The sequence below is a fragment of the Cetorhinus maximus genome, chromosome 23 (genome assembly GCF_964194155.1).
Source record: "Cetorhinus maximus chromosome 23, sCetMax3.hap1.1, whole genome shotgun sequence".
Classification (NCBI taxonomy): Eukaryota; Metazoa; Chordata; class Chondrichthyes; order Lamniformes; family Cetorhinidae; genus Cetorhinus; species Cetorhinus maximus.
Window position 1 is genome coordinate 24,035,759 of NC_135901.1, and position 14,386 is coordinate 24,050,144.

Below are 14,386 nucleotides of genomic sequence, written 5' to 3' on the forward strand. Positions count from 1 at the left end.
TAGAATGTGACAAAAGTTTTAAAATCCGGTTCCTGTTTTTATTGGTGGACGTGGCCTAATGGACTACTTTCTGAGGCCCAATTGCTGCTGCAGAAAAAGCTCATGAAAAGGTCAGTGTTCATTTTTTCTGAAAAGCTGATTTCTTCAATAATCAGGATCATAATGTATTAATAATCAGGATTGTAATATATTAAGAGTCAGGATAATATATTAACAATCAAGATCATAATGTATTAATAATCAGAATCATAATGTATTAGTAGGATCAAAATACATGAATAATAAGGAAAATATATTCATAATCAGCATCATAGTGTATTAATAACCAGGATACTGTTGCACTAATAATCAGAATCCTATTGCATCAATAAAGAAGATCCTATTAAATTAATAATCAAGATTCCATTACATTAATAGTCTGGTGCCTATTTCATCAACAATCAGGACCTTCTTGTATAAATAATCATCCAATGAAATTAATAATCAGGATTCTACTACATTAGTAATCAGTATCTAATTACATTTAATTACACGGTTCCATTTGCATTAATCGTTAGCTGACTATTGGTTCAATTATCAGGAAATTATTGCAATTATCAGGATGCTAATGCATTAATAATCAGAATTATTTCAATTAATAATCAGAGTCCTATGGCATCAATAATCAGGATCCTATTACGTTAAAGTCATTTTCCAATTGTGTCCTTAATCAGGATCCTATAAGATGAATAACCAGGAGGCTATTATGTTAATAAACAGAGCCCAAGTACATCAACAATCCCTCCAACCCCACTCAACAGCTCTTGTACCCTCAAATTTTCACTCTGGGGTCACACAAAGTCTGAGGCATTAAAATGGGATCACACTGGGAAGCATTGATTTAAACAACCTCTTTCTGGACTTAAATGCAATTATCTCATGACTCATCTCACTATCAATGTCACATCTCCCTGTGCTATCTCCCTGATAGAAGTTACTATTATTCATGGTTATCAGGTGTCGTTGTGGGCTTACCCTTGTTCTGCTATTATCACATTCTGCTTTCTTACCTTAATGCTACTATCAGCACATTTTTTAGCCCTTACCACTACCATTAACACTCCCTTTGTCCTTTTGATCATGACATCTTTGTCAATCTCTCCTTTGCCCCCACCTATCGCTGGCCTTCTATCCAGCTTCACCTGTTCCACCCCCCTTAAACAGTATAAATTTCATCACATTTCTACTTCTCTCCAGCTCTGAAGAAGGGCCATATGGAGAAGAATGGCCATCTAACCGTTAACTCTGTTTCTCTCGCTATAGATGCTGCCAGGCCTGCTGAGTTTTTCCAGAATTTTCTGTTTTTGTTTCAGATTTCCAGCATTGCAGTATTTTGCTTTCAATCTCAAAGACAACCTCTTGTAGTTCGGGTGGGGGTGGTGGTGGTGAGTGCTCAATCACGTTTGGAGGGGTTAAATGATATGTGTTTTCTATTGCATTACATTTTCTATTACAATCACATAAAAATCTGGAACACGGATGGGAATATGGATTGGTGTTAGATGAGAAGATCTGGCTCAGTGTATTACTGCAGGAAGTCTAAAAACTAGAGTCACGGTATTTCAGAGCTGATTTCTGTGCTGGCAGCAATCCCATTGCTAACTGTTGATAAGGCTGCAGTGGTGCTGTAGGATGATGCACATAAGGAATTTGTGAACTATCTGAGGGTCATAGTGAGGGGAGAGGAAGGGTTTTGGAAAGCTGCGGGCTCTTCATGTTGTTCCAGGAGAAGTGGGTCAGCCTGTGGTTTTATCCTGGATGAAGAATCTCTGAATGAAGAATCTCTCTCTCTCTCCATGGACACGCAAACACCCACACAAACAGATACACATGGGGAAACTTCCTGTCCAATTGGGTGGACACCAACCAACTTGACTAACATTGGGGATAAAGTATTGGTTCCTGTAAGGGCCACAATGTTTGAGAAATTCAAGCAAACATTACCCTCCAAAGACTACAAGCAGTTTTGCCCATGTAATTCCACCTCTTTCTCTGAACCTTAAATCTATACTAAACAACATTTGGCACAGAGGCAACAACAAAACATTAACATTGAGCAATCTATTGCCCCCTGGGTTATCAGCTCCATTTAGAGACAGTGTACAATACAGGGCATAATCCTGGAATTACAGCCACTAATTTTCCTCTTGTAATTACAGAAGATGCGAATTCTTCTATATTGATGGTCCAGTTGATGAAGAGAATTCTGAGGTGGGTTACAAGGAGAAAGAGTATAATGTTGTTTTGACTCTGTAGTCCAATATTTCCCTTACTTTGATCATTGCTGCTGCAATGTCATAGGACATATATTGCACAATATCTAAAAGGAGCCATAAATATTCTTTATATTCTATAAAGGAGCCATAAATAATACACAACTTCACAATTTACAACATTACTCCTGATGTTTATGTGTTCCCTGGCTTTCTTTTCCATTAGTTTCATTTACAGATCTATAAGCGATGGATTTGCTGCCATCTCGAACAAAACTGTTTTCACCACTAAGGCTCCGCTCTTATTTAATAGTCTTCATGACATCATCGCACCAGGACTGGATGACATTATAAGAGTTCATTGTATCTTAATGATCTACGTCGATAGCAACAGGAAATATTAATAAACCTGAGCACATTATCTAGGCTGACACTCCAGTGTGACATTGAGGGACTGCTGCACTGTGAGAGACAGTGTCCTTCAGATGGAACTTGTGGAGGCTCTGGCGACAATCTTGTAATCCTCCTTATATGGTAGTGGTGCCAAAGGACTGATAGGTTGCAAATGTTACACCCCTGTTCAAAAACACAGCAATTACAGCCAATCAGCTTAACATCAGTGGTGGGGCAATGATGAAGCTAATAAACTGGGCGAAATTCAATTGCCACTTGGAAAAGTATGGATTAATAAATGGAAACCAACATGACTTTGTTAAAAGCAAATTGTGTTTGACCAACTTCATCAAGCAAGAGTGAATAGAGTACTGGATTTAATGCCTTGGTGGATAAAATGGTGGCTAGTATAGTACCACACAATAGACTTGTCAGCAAAGTTGAAACCCATCAGATTAAAAGGGTAGTGGCTGCCTGGATATTAAATTGGTTCAGGGACGGAAAGCAGAAATGTTTGTTTTTCAGGATGGAGGGAAGTTTTCAGCAGTATGACCCCAGCATTCAGTGTTGGCACTACTGCTCTCTTTAACATATATCAATGAAGTGGACTTGGGTACACAGGGCCGAATTTCAAAATTTGCATGTGTTTCAAAACTCAGAAATATAAGAAACAGGGGGGAGGATAATAACAAACTTCAGGAGGATAGGGAGAAACTGGTGAAAATGGCAGACACATAATGGATTAAATGCATACACCATACTGCTTGGCACATCTTACATTCTTACCAACTTTGGGAACATTGTCTGAATGGTCAGGATGATGAGGCATGAAGCAGATGGGAAATGGATTTAGAAACAGTACAAAGAAGAAATTAATAGGGAAAATACAAGCAGCAAGTGCCCATGGAAATAAAAATGAGATTGATTGAATGCAAAAACATTAGAAACAAAACTAGAAGGCAGAAAACACTAGTTACTTAAGATTATTGGAATTAATCTGCCTGGGAAACCATCAGCCATAAGGCATTTGACTGAAATAAATGTGTGTGATGTAACAATCATGAAATACACAAATAATTCCACTGTATGTTATATTACTAACAGGTCAACGAAGGCTTGGATCATACAGAGCCAGAGGATCTGCAGTTTCACAACCATCAGTGTGTTATACAATATAAGAGACCATTTTTCAGAGCCACTGATTTGTGTCAGTAATATCTGTGCATTCCTGTTTTGATTGTATGGAAATTACAGCTGTGTTTTGGGACTAAATTGGACATTCGAGCATACAAATGTCAGCAATCATCCATTTTAATGTGAGGACAGTTAACACTCCTGTGAAGGGTTTTGGAACGTTTTTATACTGTTAATCTGCTATAAAAATGCAAGTCATTGACTATGGGAAGGGAGTGAACTCCCTGTCAGAGCTGCAAACTCATGATACAGTCACACCACAGATTGACCGCTCAGCAGCTGAATGTGGAAAGAGGTGCACTTGGTCATCCCATTTACTGACAAAGCAGCACAATCACATCAGAGAGAGGCTGTTGACATATTTCAAGAGAGTGAGGGCATTTTGTTATTTTTCCAACTGTTCACACTGCAGTTTAAAGATTCAAAGGGTTTCATGCATGATCAGCACATTTTTACTGTAGAGAGTCTTTTTAAATGTTCCGTTTGTAGGAAAAGACTCACTTGTTCATCGCACCTGCTGAGATACTAGTGAGCTCACATGTGAGTTCAACAGGGGATAGATTCTACAATTATTTCTACAGTTTTGGTGACTCTTAATTCCTGACCAATTCTAATTCCCCTTCTCTGGAAGTGGATAATGGCCCGTGCATTTGGGTTCCTCTAAAACCTGTTTTCTAATTTTATTTGTGGTCCTTTAGTCCTAGTCTGCACCCGGTAACAGCAAAGAAATCACGAAAACCATGTCTTATCTACAATGGCGGGGCATTTCCCCGGCATCCTTCGCGGCGGAGAATGTTCCCCATCCAGACCACAGGAGCCCATTGCGCAAGTGCAGGACAGCCCAGTGTTTGGAGCATGCGCAGTGGGAGTGATAGCGAAGGGAACGGTCCTGCATGTCGTCTCTGCAGCCAATAAGGCAGCTGCGTGTCGGAGGGAGCGATGAGCGCAGTGAGTGGACAGAAAGGCTCCGTGAACACCCAGTGAAAGTGTCAAACCCCGAATAAGAAGCTCCCAGCACAGTCTGGAGTTTCCTGGAGCCGCTGAGCTTCCTGTGGTCACAGGCCCGTGTTAACGGCCGCTATCGTGAGCGGGGTCAATGTGCAGCAGGGCGCATGCGCGGTCATCCCCGTTCCTGTCAGCAGGAGGAGAGAATATTGTGAATTTCCATCCTGGACTGACAGGGATGGGTTTTGGTGAAACTCCTTTTACAGTGGGTTAGAAGGGGAGAATTTGCCAACGGAAATTTAAAGCCAAGCACCACATCAGGACTGATAGAATCAGTCGATTCATCAGGACCTGGATATTATTGGCCTTTGAGTTCCAGGTCATTACCATTCACTGTGTAAAATTTCTTCCTCACAATCCCCCTGTAGATCTTAAATCTGTTTCCCCAGATCATTTTGTGGTCTGCTAATGGGAACAGCTTTTCTTTATCTACCTTATTTAAATCTATTATAAATTTTTCCACCTCTGTCAAACCACACTTCAATCTCCTTTGCTCCAAGGAGAACAACCCCAGTTTCTCCAACCTAACATTGCAATTATAATCCCTCATCCCTGGAACCATTCTGGTAAATCTCCCCTGCACCCTCTCAAGGACCATCACATCCTTCATAATGTGTGGTGATCACTGGTTTGCACAGACCCAGATGTTCTGTGTTCGTGTCTGTGATGTCATCACGCACTGACAATTGTGCGGTGACATCACCCCGCTCCCTGGGTATTTCCTCAACTGGGAGATTTTTCTCTGACTCCAGTGCTTCTGATATCTTTCCAGCTGCAGGTTCCAACAGGAGATTTTAAAATTGAAAACAGTGAAATCGTTTCAGAAGCGAGTCACTCACCATCCTGACTTGGAAATATATCACCATTCCTTCACTGTCGTTAGTTCAAAATCCTGGAATTCCCTTCCAACAGTACTGTGGGTGTACCCACACCACATGGACTGCAGCGATTCAAGAAGGCAGCTCACCACCACCTTCTCAAAGGCAATTAGGGATGGGCAATAAATGTTGGCCCAGCCAGCGAAGTCCACATCCCATGAATGAATAAAAAAGTGAGTATTTTTGACCATTCATCTAAAATTTAAAGCTTTTAATGCTATGCTCTGTTACCTGTGAGAGGTTCCATGGCTCTGGAGCTGGTGTGGCTCCTTTACTGTGGATCTGAAACCATGTCCATCCATTGCTCTGTTTCACCTCTGCTCTCGCTGATCACGTCTCTGCTGTTGCCTAATTAATGGGTATATTTTAGTTATGTTTAGTATATTTTACTGTTACTTCTGCCGACCATGTCTAAATGAGGTGTCTGCCACTGCCCAACCCCCAACCATGTGCTGCTGGCTTCCCAGCTTTATCTTCCCACAGTATCTTTCATGGTCAGGAATTGTTTTTCCTGCACTATAGCCCGTTTCTCTTCTGTTTTTATGTTGCTTATGTTGACCATTAAATTCTACACCATTTTTAATACCCGTAGTTCATTTTGCAGACTGAAACATTAACTCTGATTCTCTCTCCACAGATGTTGCCTGACCTGCTGAGTTTTTCCAGAATTTTCTCTTTGTATCTCAGATTTCCAGCACTGCAGAATTTGCTATTATTTTATTGAAGGCGTTGCTCACAGAACCGAGTCTAGAAACACAGGTGGACCAGTTAAGAGCCGGTTTGTAGCAGGGTCGACAGTGGCTGCAGAAGTTAGTCCCTGACCTCCAGTGTAGGCCCATTTTCATTGAGTTATAGAATCACCAAGTGATTGCAATATAGAAGGAGGCTATTTAGCCCGTTGCCCCGTGCTGGTTGTCTGCGGGAGCAACTCAGTTAGTCCCACTCCTCTGCCCTTCCCTCATAGCCCAGCGATTGTGATTTTTGCTTCAGGCATTTATCCAATTTCCTTTTGAAAGCCTTTGTTATATCAGTTTGAGCTGGAGGGGCGATGGAGGAGAAGCTGCTGGGTTTAACCCCGAGGACTTTGGAACCCAGTCAAACCCAGCAATTTCCGATGTGAAATTGTCGAGGGAGGTAGATTCCAGGAGAGGTCAGGTTGCAAAAGGACATTGTTCCAGAACAAGTATTTCTGTGGATGCTTTTAATCTATTTTACATTTGCATATTTTTAAAATGTATTCTTGGATTTGGGAGTCACTAACAAGACCAGCAGCAGATATTACCCATCCCCTGTTACCTGTGGAGAAGATGATGTTTGGCCTTCTTGAACCGCTGCAGTCTGTGTGGTGAAGGTGCTCCCACAATGCTGTTAGATAAGGAGTTACAGGTTATTCATCCAGTGATGAGGAAGGAACAATGATATAAGTCCACATCAACAGCAATAATTTGCATTTGTATAGCACCTTTCAATATAATAAAACACTCCAAGGTGTTTCACAGAAATGTTACAAAGCACCTTTGACACCGAGCCCCATAAGGAGATATTAGGGCAGGTGACCCAAAGCTTGGTTGAAAAGGAGAGGGAGAAGGTGGAGAGGTTTAGGGAGGAAATTCCAGAGCTTGGCACCTAGGCAACTGAAAGAACGGCCACCGAAGGCCTTTTAAAATCAGGCATGCTCAGGAGGCCGGATTAGAGGAGAACATATATCTTGGAGGGTTGTAAGGCTGGAGGAGAGCACAGGGATAGGAAGTGGTGAGATTATGGAGGGATTTGAAAACAAGAATGAGAAACTTAAAATGTAGGTGCTTCTTAACCTGTAGTATTTGTAGGTCAGTGAATACAGGAGTGATGAGTGAACAAGACTTGGTGCGAGTAAGCACACGGGCAGCAGAGTTTTGAATAACCTCAAGATTACAAGGAGGTTGAATGTGGGAGGCCGGCCAGTAGTGTGTTAGAATAGTTAAGTCTAGAGGTAACTAAGGAATGGATGAGAGTCTCAGCAGCAGATGAGCTGAGACTGGGGTGGAGTCAGGTGATGTTACTGACGTGGAAACAGGCGGTCTTGTTGATTCTAGATTTCCCCCTATTTATACCTTTCTTGTTGCCTTGTCTCTACTCTTTAATTTACCACATCTTCCCAATTTTTTATTCTTCCTGTCAAAATGGACAATTTCACATTTTCCCACATTATACCCCATTTGCCAAATTATTGCCCACTGACTTAACCTATCTATATCCCTTTGTAGCCTCCTTACGTCCTCTTCACAACTTCCTTTCCTACCTATCTTTGTATTATTAGTAAATTTAACAACCATACCTTCGGTCCCTTCATCCCAGTTATTTACATAAATCGTAAGAAGTTGAGGCCGCAGCACTGATCCCTGTGACACCCCACTCATTACAGCTTGCCAACCAGAAAATGACCCATTTATGCCTACTCTCTGTTCCTGTTGGCCAGCCAATCTTCTATCCATGCCAATATGTTACCCACTACACCACAACTTTTATTTTCCACCATAATCTTTGATGTGGCACCTGAGCAACTGTGTTCTGGAAATCTAAGTACAGTGCATTCACCGAGAGGGATGGAGTCAGTGGCTCGGGAGTGGAGCTTGTTGCTGGACTGAAGACAATGGCTTCAGTCTTCCCAATATTTAAATGGAAGTGATTTTGGCTCATCCAGTACTGGAAATCAGACAAGTCAGGATAGTGTGTGACCTAGAGAGGAACTTGGAGGTAATGGTGTTTGCATACACCTCCTACCCTGGTCGTTCTGGGTAGTGGAGATTGATGGTTTGGAAAATTCTGTCAAAATTCTAGTTAGTTGTAGGTATATAAAACTCCCCTTAATCTCCTGCCTCTCCCACCTCTCTATCTCTCTCCCTCTTCCACTAGACGCTAGAGCCTTGTGTAGGTCCAAATTGGGTGACAGGTTCCCTTCCCTGAAGGACATTAGTGAACCAGTTGGGTTTTTATGATAATCCAGCAGCTTTGATGGTTATTATTTCCCAGTGCTGCCCCACAAATTCATTCAGCTCAATTTCACAACCTGCCTTTTTGTTTTTGTGGGTTCTCTCTCACTCCCTTTTTTCTGTTTTCAATAAATTTCACAGGGTATTAGAAGGGGAGGATTTGCAGTTGGGAAACTGAAACCAAATATCACATCAAGATCTGACGGTGACGCCCAATTTATCGTAACTTGAATATCACTGGAGTTTTAACATGGAAGGAGAAAGCACCATTCACAGCGGTGAGAAACCGTACACGTGCTCTGTGTGTGGACAAGGCTTCAACCGGTCATCTGATTTGTCGAAACACCAGTGCATTCACACTAGAGAGAGGCTGTTCACCTGCACTGAGTGTGGAAAGGGATTCACTCGGTTATTCACCCTGCTGAGACACCAGCGAGTTCACACTGGGGAGAGACCATTCACATGCCCTGAGTGTGGGAAGGGATTTACTCAGTCATCCACCCTGTTGACACACCAGCGCACTCACACAGGGGAGAGGCCATTTACCTGTCCTGAGTGTGGAAAGGGATTCATTAATTCAACCAATTTGCTGACACATCAGCGAGTTCATACCGGGGAGAGGCCATTCACCTGCCCTGCATGTGGGAAGGGATTCAATAATTCAACCAATCTGCTCAGACACCAGCAAGTTCACACTGGGGAGAGGCCGTTTACCTGCTCCGTGTGTGATAAGGAATTTACTCAGTTATCCCACCTGCTGAGACACCAGTGAGTTCACACTGGGGAGACACCATTCACCTGTTCTGATTGTGGGAAGGAATTCACACAGTTATCCCACCAGCTAAGACACCAGAGAGTTCACACTGGGGAGAGGCCATTCAACTGTTCCGAGTGTGGAAAGGGATTCACTCAGGCAAACGATTTGCTGAGACACCAGCGAGTTCACACTGGGGAGAGGCCATTCACCTGCTCCGAGTGTGGGACAGGATTCACTCGGTTATCCAACCTATTGGATCACCAGCGAGTTCACACTGGGGAGAAGCCATTCACCTGCTCTGAATGTGGGAAGAGATTCACTCGGTCGTACAGCCTGCAGAGAGACCAGTGAGTTCACACTGAGAAAGGTCCTTCCACTTGCACAGAGTCTGGGGAGGGACTCATTCAGTTATCCAACCTGCAGACACAACAAGTTCACACTGAAGCAAGTCTTTCCACCTGCACAGAGTCTGAGGAGGGACTCATTCAGTCATCCAGCCTGCAGAGACACCAGAGAGTCCACACTAAGAAAAGTCCTTCCACCTGCACAGAGTCTGGGGAGGAACTCATTCAGTCATCCAGCCTGCAGAAACACCAGAGAGTCCACACTGAGGCAAGTCCTTCCACTTGCACAGAGTCTGGGGAGGGACTCATTCAGTTATCCAACCTGTTAACACACCAGCGAGATCACACTGATGAGAGAACTTTTAAATGTCTAAACAGTGAGAAGTGCTCTAAAAGTTCCCTGGAGCTGAAGTACCATCAAGGTGTTCATAATGACGAGAGACCGTTCAGGTGCTCTCACTGCAGGACTGAGTTCAGGCGATCATCTGACCTCAGTGAACACCAATGCACTCACTCTGGGGAGAGACCCTTCACTTTCCCCGAGTGTGGAAAAGGACTCACTCAGTCACCCAAACTGCAGACACGCCAGCGCACTCACACTGGGGAGAGGCCGTTCACCTGCCCCGATTGTGGGAAGGGATTCACCCAGTCATCCAACCTGCTGACACACCAGCGAGTTCACACTGGGGAGAGACCGTTCACCTGCTCTGATTGTGGGAAGGGATTCACTGAGTTGTGCAACTTGCTGACACACCAACGAGTTCACACTGGGGAGAGGCCATTCACCTGCTCCGAGTGTGGGAAAGGATTCACTCGGTTATCACATCTACTGAGACATCAGCATGTTCACACTGGCGAGAAACCGTTCACCTGCTCCGAGTGTGGGAAGGGATTCACTCAGTTATCACATCTACTGAGACATCAGCATGTTCACACTGGAGAGAAACCGTTCACCTGCCCGGTGTGTGGGAAGGGATTCACTCAGTTATCGCACCGGCTAAGACACCAGCGTGTTCACACTGGGGAGAAACCGTTCACCTGCTCCGTGTGTGGGAAGGAATTCACTCAGACAAATGACCTGCTGAGACACTAGCGAGTTCACACTGGGGAGAGACCATTCATGTGCTCCGAGTGTGGGAATCAATTCGCTCAGTTATCCACCCTGCTGAAACACCAGCGAGTTCACACTGGGAAGAGGTCATACACCTGCTCCAAGTGAGAGAAGAGCTTCTCTCGGTCACCCAACCTGCTTCAACACACCAGCAATTTCACATTGGGCAAGACCTTTTAAATTCCTGGACTGTGGGAAGTGAAATAAAAGTTCTTGGGAACGGTTCCATCTACATGTTCACACTGAAGAGAGACCGTTCAGGTGCTCTCACTGCAGATCTGTATCCAGGAAATCATTTCAATTCACTGTACACCAGGGATTTCACAGTGGGAAGAGACCATCCACCTGCTTGGAATGTGGGAAGGAATTTGCTGAGACACCAGCGAGTTCACAAGTAACCACAGTGATTGGATTTTGCTGTTAATCATAATTAGGACTGAAGCATGTCCATTGGGTCTGTTTCTGTTGATGTTATTAAACTCCAGCCCAGTTATAGGGGCTAATATTCTGGATAAAAGTCAAATAAATCAGCTTTGAATCAAATACACTGTGTCAAGTCTTTTAAATATCTCTAACACAAGTTAGAAGTGCTCTCCCTCTCCCCGTCTCCTCCATCCTCACCTCCAACAACAAGTGTGAGGAGCTCATGGAGTTTCTTCATTACTGAGATTGAGACAATCCGATCAGCTGCCTCTGCTGCTTCCCTCTCTTCTAGTAGCCCACCGGGACAAACTGCCTCTAAAATTCCCTCTTTTCTGAGCCCTGAACCTGCATCTTTCTCCAGTTTCTCTCTTGTATCCCATCATGTGCTCATCTTGTCCATCAGACGCACCTTCTGCTCACAAGGGGCTGAATGGCCTCCCTCTGCTGTAACAATCTGTCATCAACCCTATTACTACTAAACTGCTGATCACCCACGTAAGCTGGTGTAGTTCTCTATCTTCAGGTGTTACGCTACTTTCTTTTAAATATGTAAAATGTAAAACAAGCAGAACAATGGTCTGTTGGTCTGTTATTGATGTATTAATAGAGATTGATTGTCAGGATTGACCAACAATAATTATCGCATAGTGTGAATGGTAGGAGTTGGAACTTGATCTTTGTACTTTTGCAATCCCTATGTCATCGCTCTGTTGGTAAGATCTCAGCCTCACATTCCCAGGTTCAGACAAAGATTAACCAAGACTCAGTCTCTAATGGCAGCCAGATTACCAACAATCCTGTGCACTTTAGAAACCGCTCTACTGCTGTGGGTTGGCCGGGTGGATCGCGCATGCTGAGTCTTTGACAGTTCACAATGCCCGAGTGATTGATGGCAGCTCCAGACCAATAGGAAGAAGGGGTGGGTCTGAAGGTCCGAGATTGCATCATTTTGAAAGCTGATTTGTCTCAAACTCAGTATCTTTTCACAGCATCTTTACAGTGCAGAAGGAGGCCATTCGGCCCATCGAGTCTGCACTGGCTCTCTGAAAAGAGCATTCCACCTAGTCCCACTCCCCTGCCTTATCCCCTTGCACATTCTGTCTTTTCAGATAGCAATCCAATTCCCTTCTGAATACCTTGATTGAACCTGCCTCCACCACCCTTTAGGAAGTTTGTTCCAGACTCCAACCACCCTCTGGGTGAAAAAATTTTTCCTCACATCACATTTACTCCTTTTGCCAATTATTTTGAATCTGTGGCCTCTAGTCCTTGATGTTCTCTTGAGTGGGAATAGTTTCACACGATTTACCCTGTCCATATCCCTCGGGATCTTGAATACCTCTATCAAGTCTCCTCTCAGCCTTCTTTTCTCCAACGAAAACAGTCCCAACCTCTCCAATCTATCCTCATAGCTACATCCCGGGAATCATTCTTGTGAATCTCCTCTGTACTCTCTCCAATGCCTTCACATCCTTCCTGAAGTATGGTGCCCAGAATTGGACGCAGTACTCCGGATGAGGCCTAACTAATGTCTTATACAAGTCCAAAATGACCTCTATTCTTGTACTCGATGCCCCTATTAATAAAGCCTAAGATGCTATATGCTTTATTAACTGCTCTCTCAACACGCCCTACCATCTTCAATGACCTATGAACATATACACTGAGGTCCCTCTGTTCCTGCACCTCCTTTAGAGGCTCACCCTTTGTTTTAAACTCTCACCATATCTTTCCTGCCAAAATGAATCACCTCACACTTCTGTGCATTGAATTTCATCTGCTACCTGTCTGCCTAATCCACCAAAATGCCTATGTCCTTTTGAAGTTCAAGACTATCCTTATCACAATTGACAACATTTCTAATCTTCGTATCATCTGCAAATTTTGAAATCATGCCCTGCACACCACTCCAGGAAAAAACTGGACCTTTCTGTTTGTGGCTTTAAACAGATGAAACCCTGTGAGTGTAGATGTACAAGGGATCTGGGTGTCCTTGTCCATAAGTCACTGAGAGCTAACATGCAGGCGCAGTTAATGGAATGTTAGCCTTTATTGCAAGAGGATTTGAGTGCAGGAGTAGTGAAGTTTTGCTTCAAATGTACAGAACCTTAGTTAGACTGTACCTGGAGTACAGTGTGCAGCTTTGGTCCCCATACAGAGAACAAAGAAAAATACCACGCAGGAACAGGCCCTACGGCCCTCCAAGCCTGCGCCGATCATATAGCCTGTCAAACTAAAACATTTTGCACTTCCAGGGTCCGTATCCTTCTATTCCCATCCTATTCATGTATTTGTCAAGCTGCCTCTTAAACACCACTATCGTACCTGCTTCCACCACCTCCTCTGGCAGCGAATTCCAGACACTCACTACCCTCTGCATAAAAAACTTGCCCCGCACATCTCCTCTATAGTTTTCTCCTCTCACCTTAAATCTATGTCCCCTGGTAGTTGATTCTTCCACCCTGGGAAAAAGCTTCTGACTATCTCCTCTGTCCATGCCACTCATAATTTTGTAAACTTCTATCAAGTTGCCCCTCAATCTCCATCGCTCTAGTGAGAACAATCCGAGTTTCTCCAACCTCTCCTCATAGCTAATGAACTCCGGACCAGGCAGCATCCTGGTAAACCTGCTCTGCACCCTCTCCAATGCCTCCATATCCTTCTGGTAATGTGGTGACCAGAATTGCATGCAATATTCCAAGTGTGGCCTAACCAAGGTTATATACAGCTGCAGCATAACTTCCCAGCTTTTATACTCAATACCTCTGCCGATGAAGGCAAGCATGCCATATACCTTCCTGACGACCTTATCCACCTGCGTTGCCACTTTCAGTGACCTGTGGACCTGTACACCCAGATCCCTCTGCCCGTCAATGCACTTAAGGGTTCTGCCATTTACTCTATAAGTCCTACCTGCATTAGACCTTGCAAAATGCATTACCTCGCATTTGTCTGGATTAAACTCCATCTGCCATTTCTCCGTCCAAGTCTCCACCCGATCTATATCCCGTTGTATCCTTTGACAATCCTCTTCACTACCTGCAACTCCTCCAACCT

At 43.8% G+C, this 14,386-nt stretch overlaps 1 protein-coding gene and 1 pseudogene across 2 annotated transcripts in view; both read left to right on the forward strand.

Annotated features, from left to right (window-relative positions):
- The window catches only part of LOC144697392 (uncharacterized), a 558,602-nt gene that overhangs the window by 262,702 nt on the left and 281,514 nt on the right, over positions 1-14,386 (forward strand). The gene's annotated exons all lie outside the window — the stretch shown is intronic.
- On the forward strand, positions 5,455-11,449 carry LOC144696917 (uncharacterized; annotated as a pseudogene). The gene is made up of 2 exons (XR_013580278.1): positions 5,455-5,895; positions 8,836-11,449. The product of XR_013580278.1 is annotated as an uncharacterized LOC144696917 (transcript).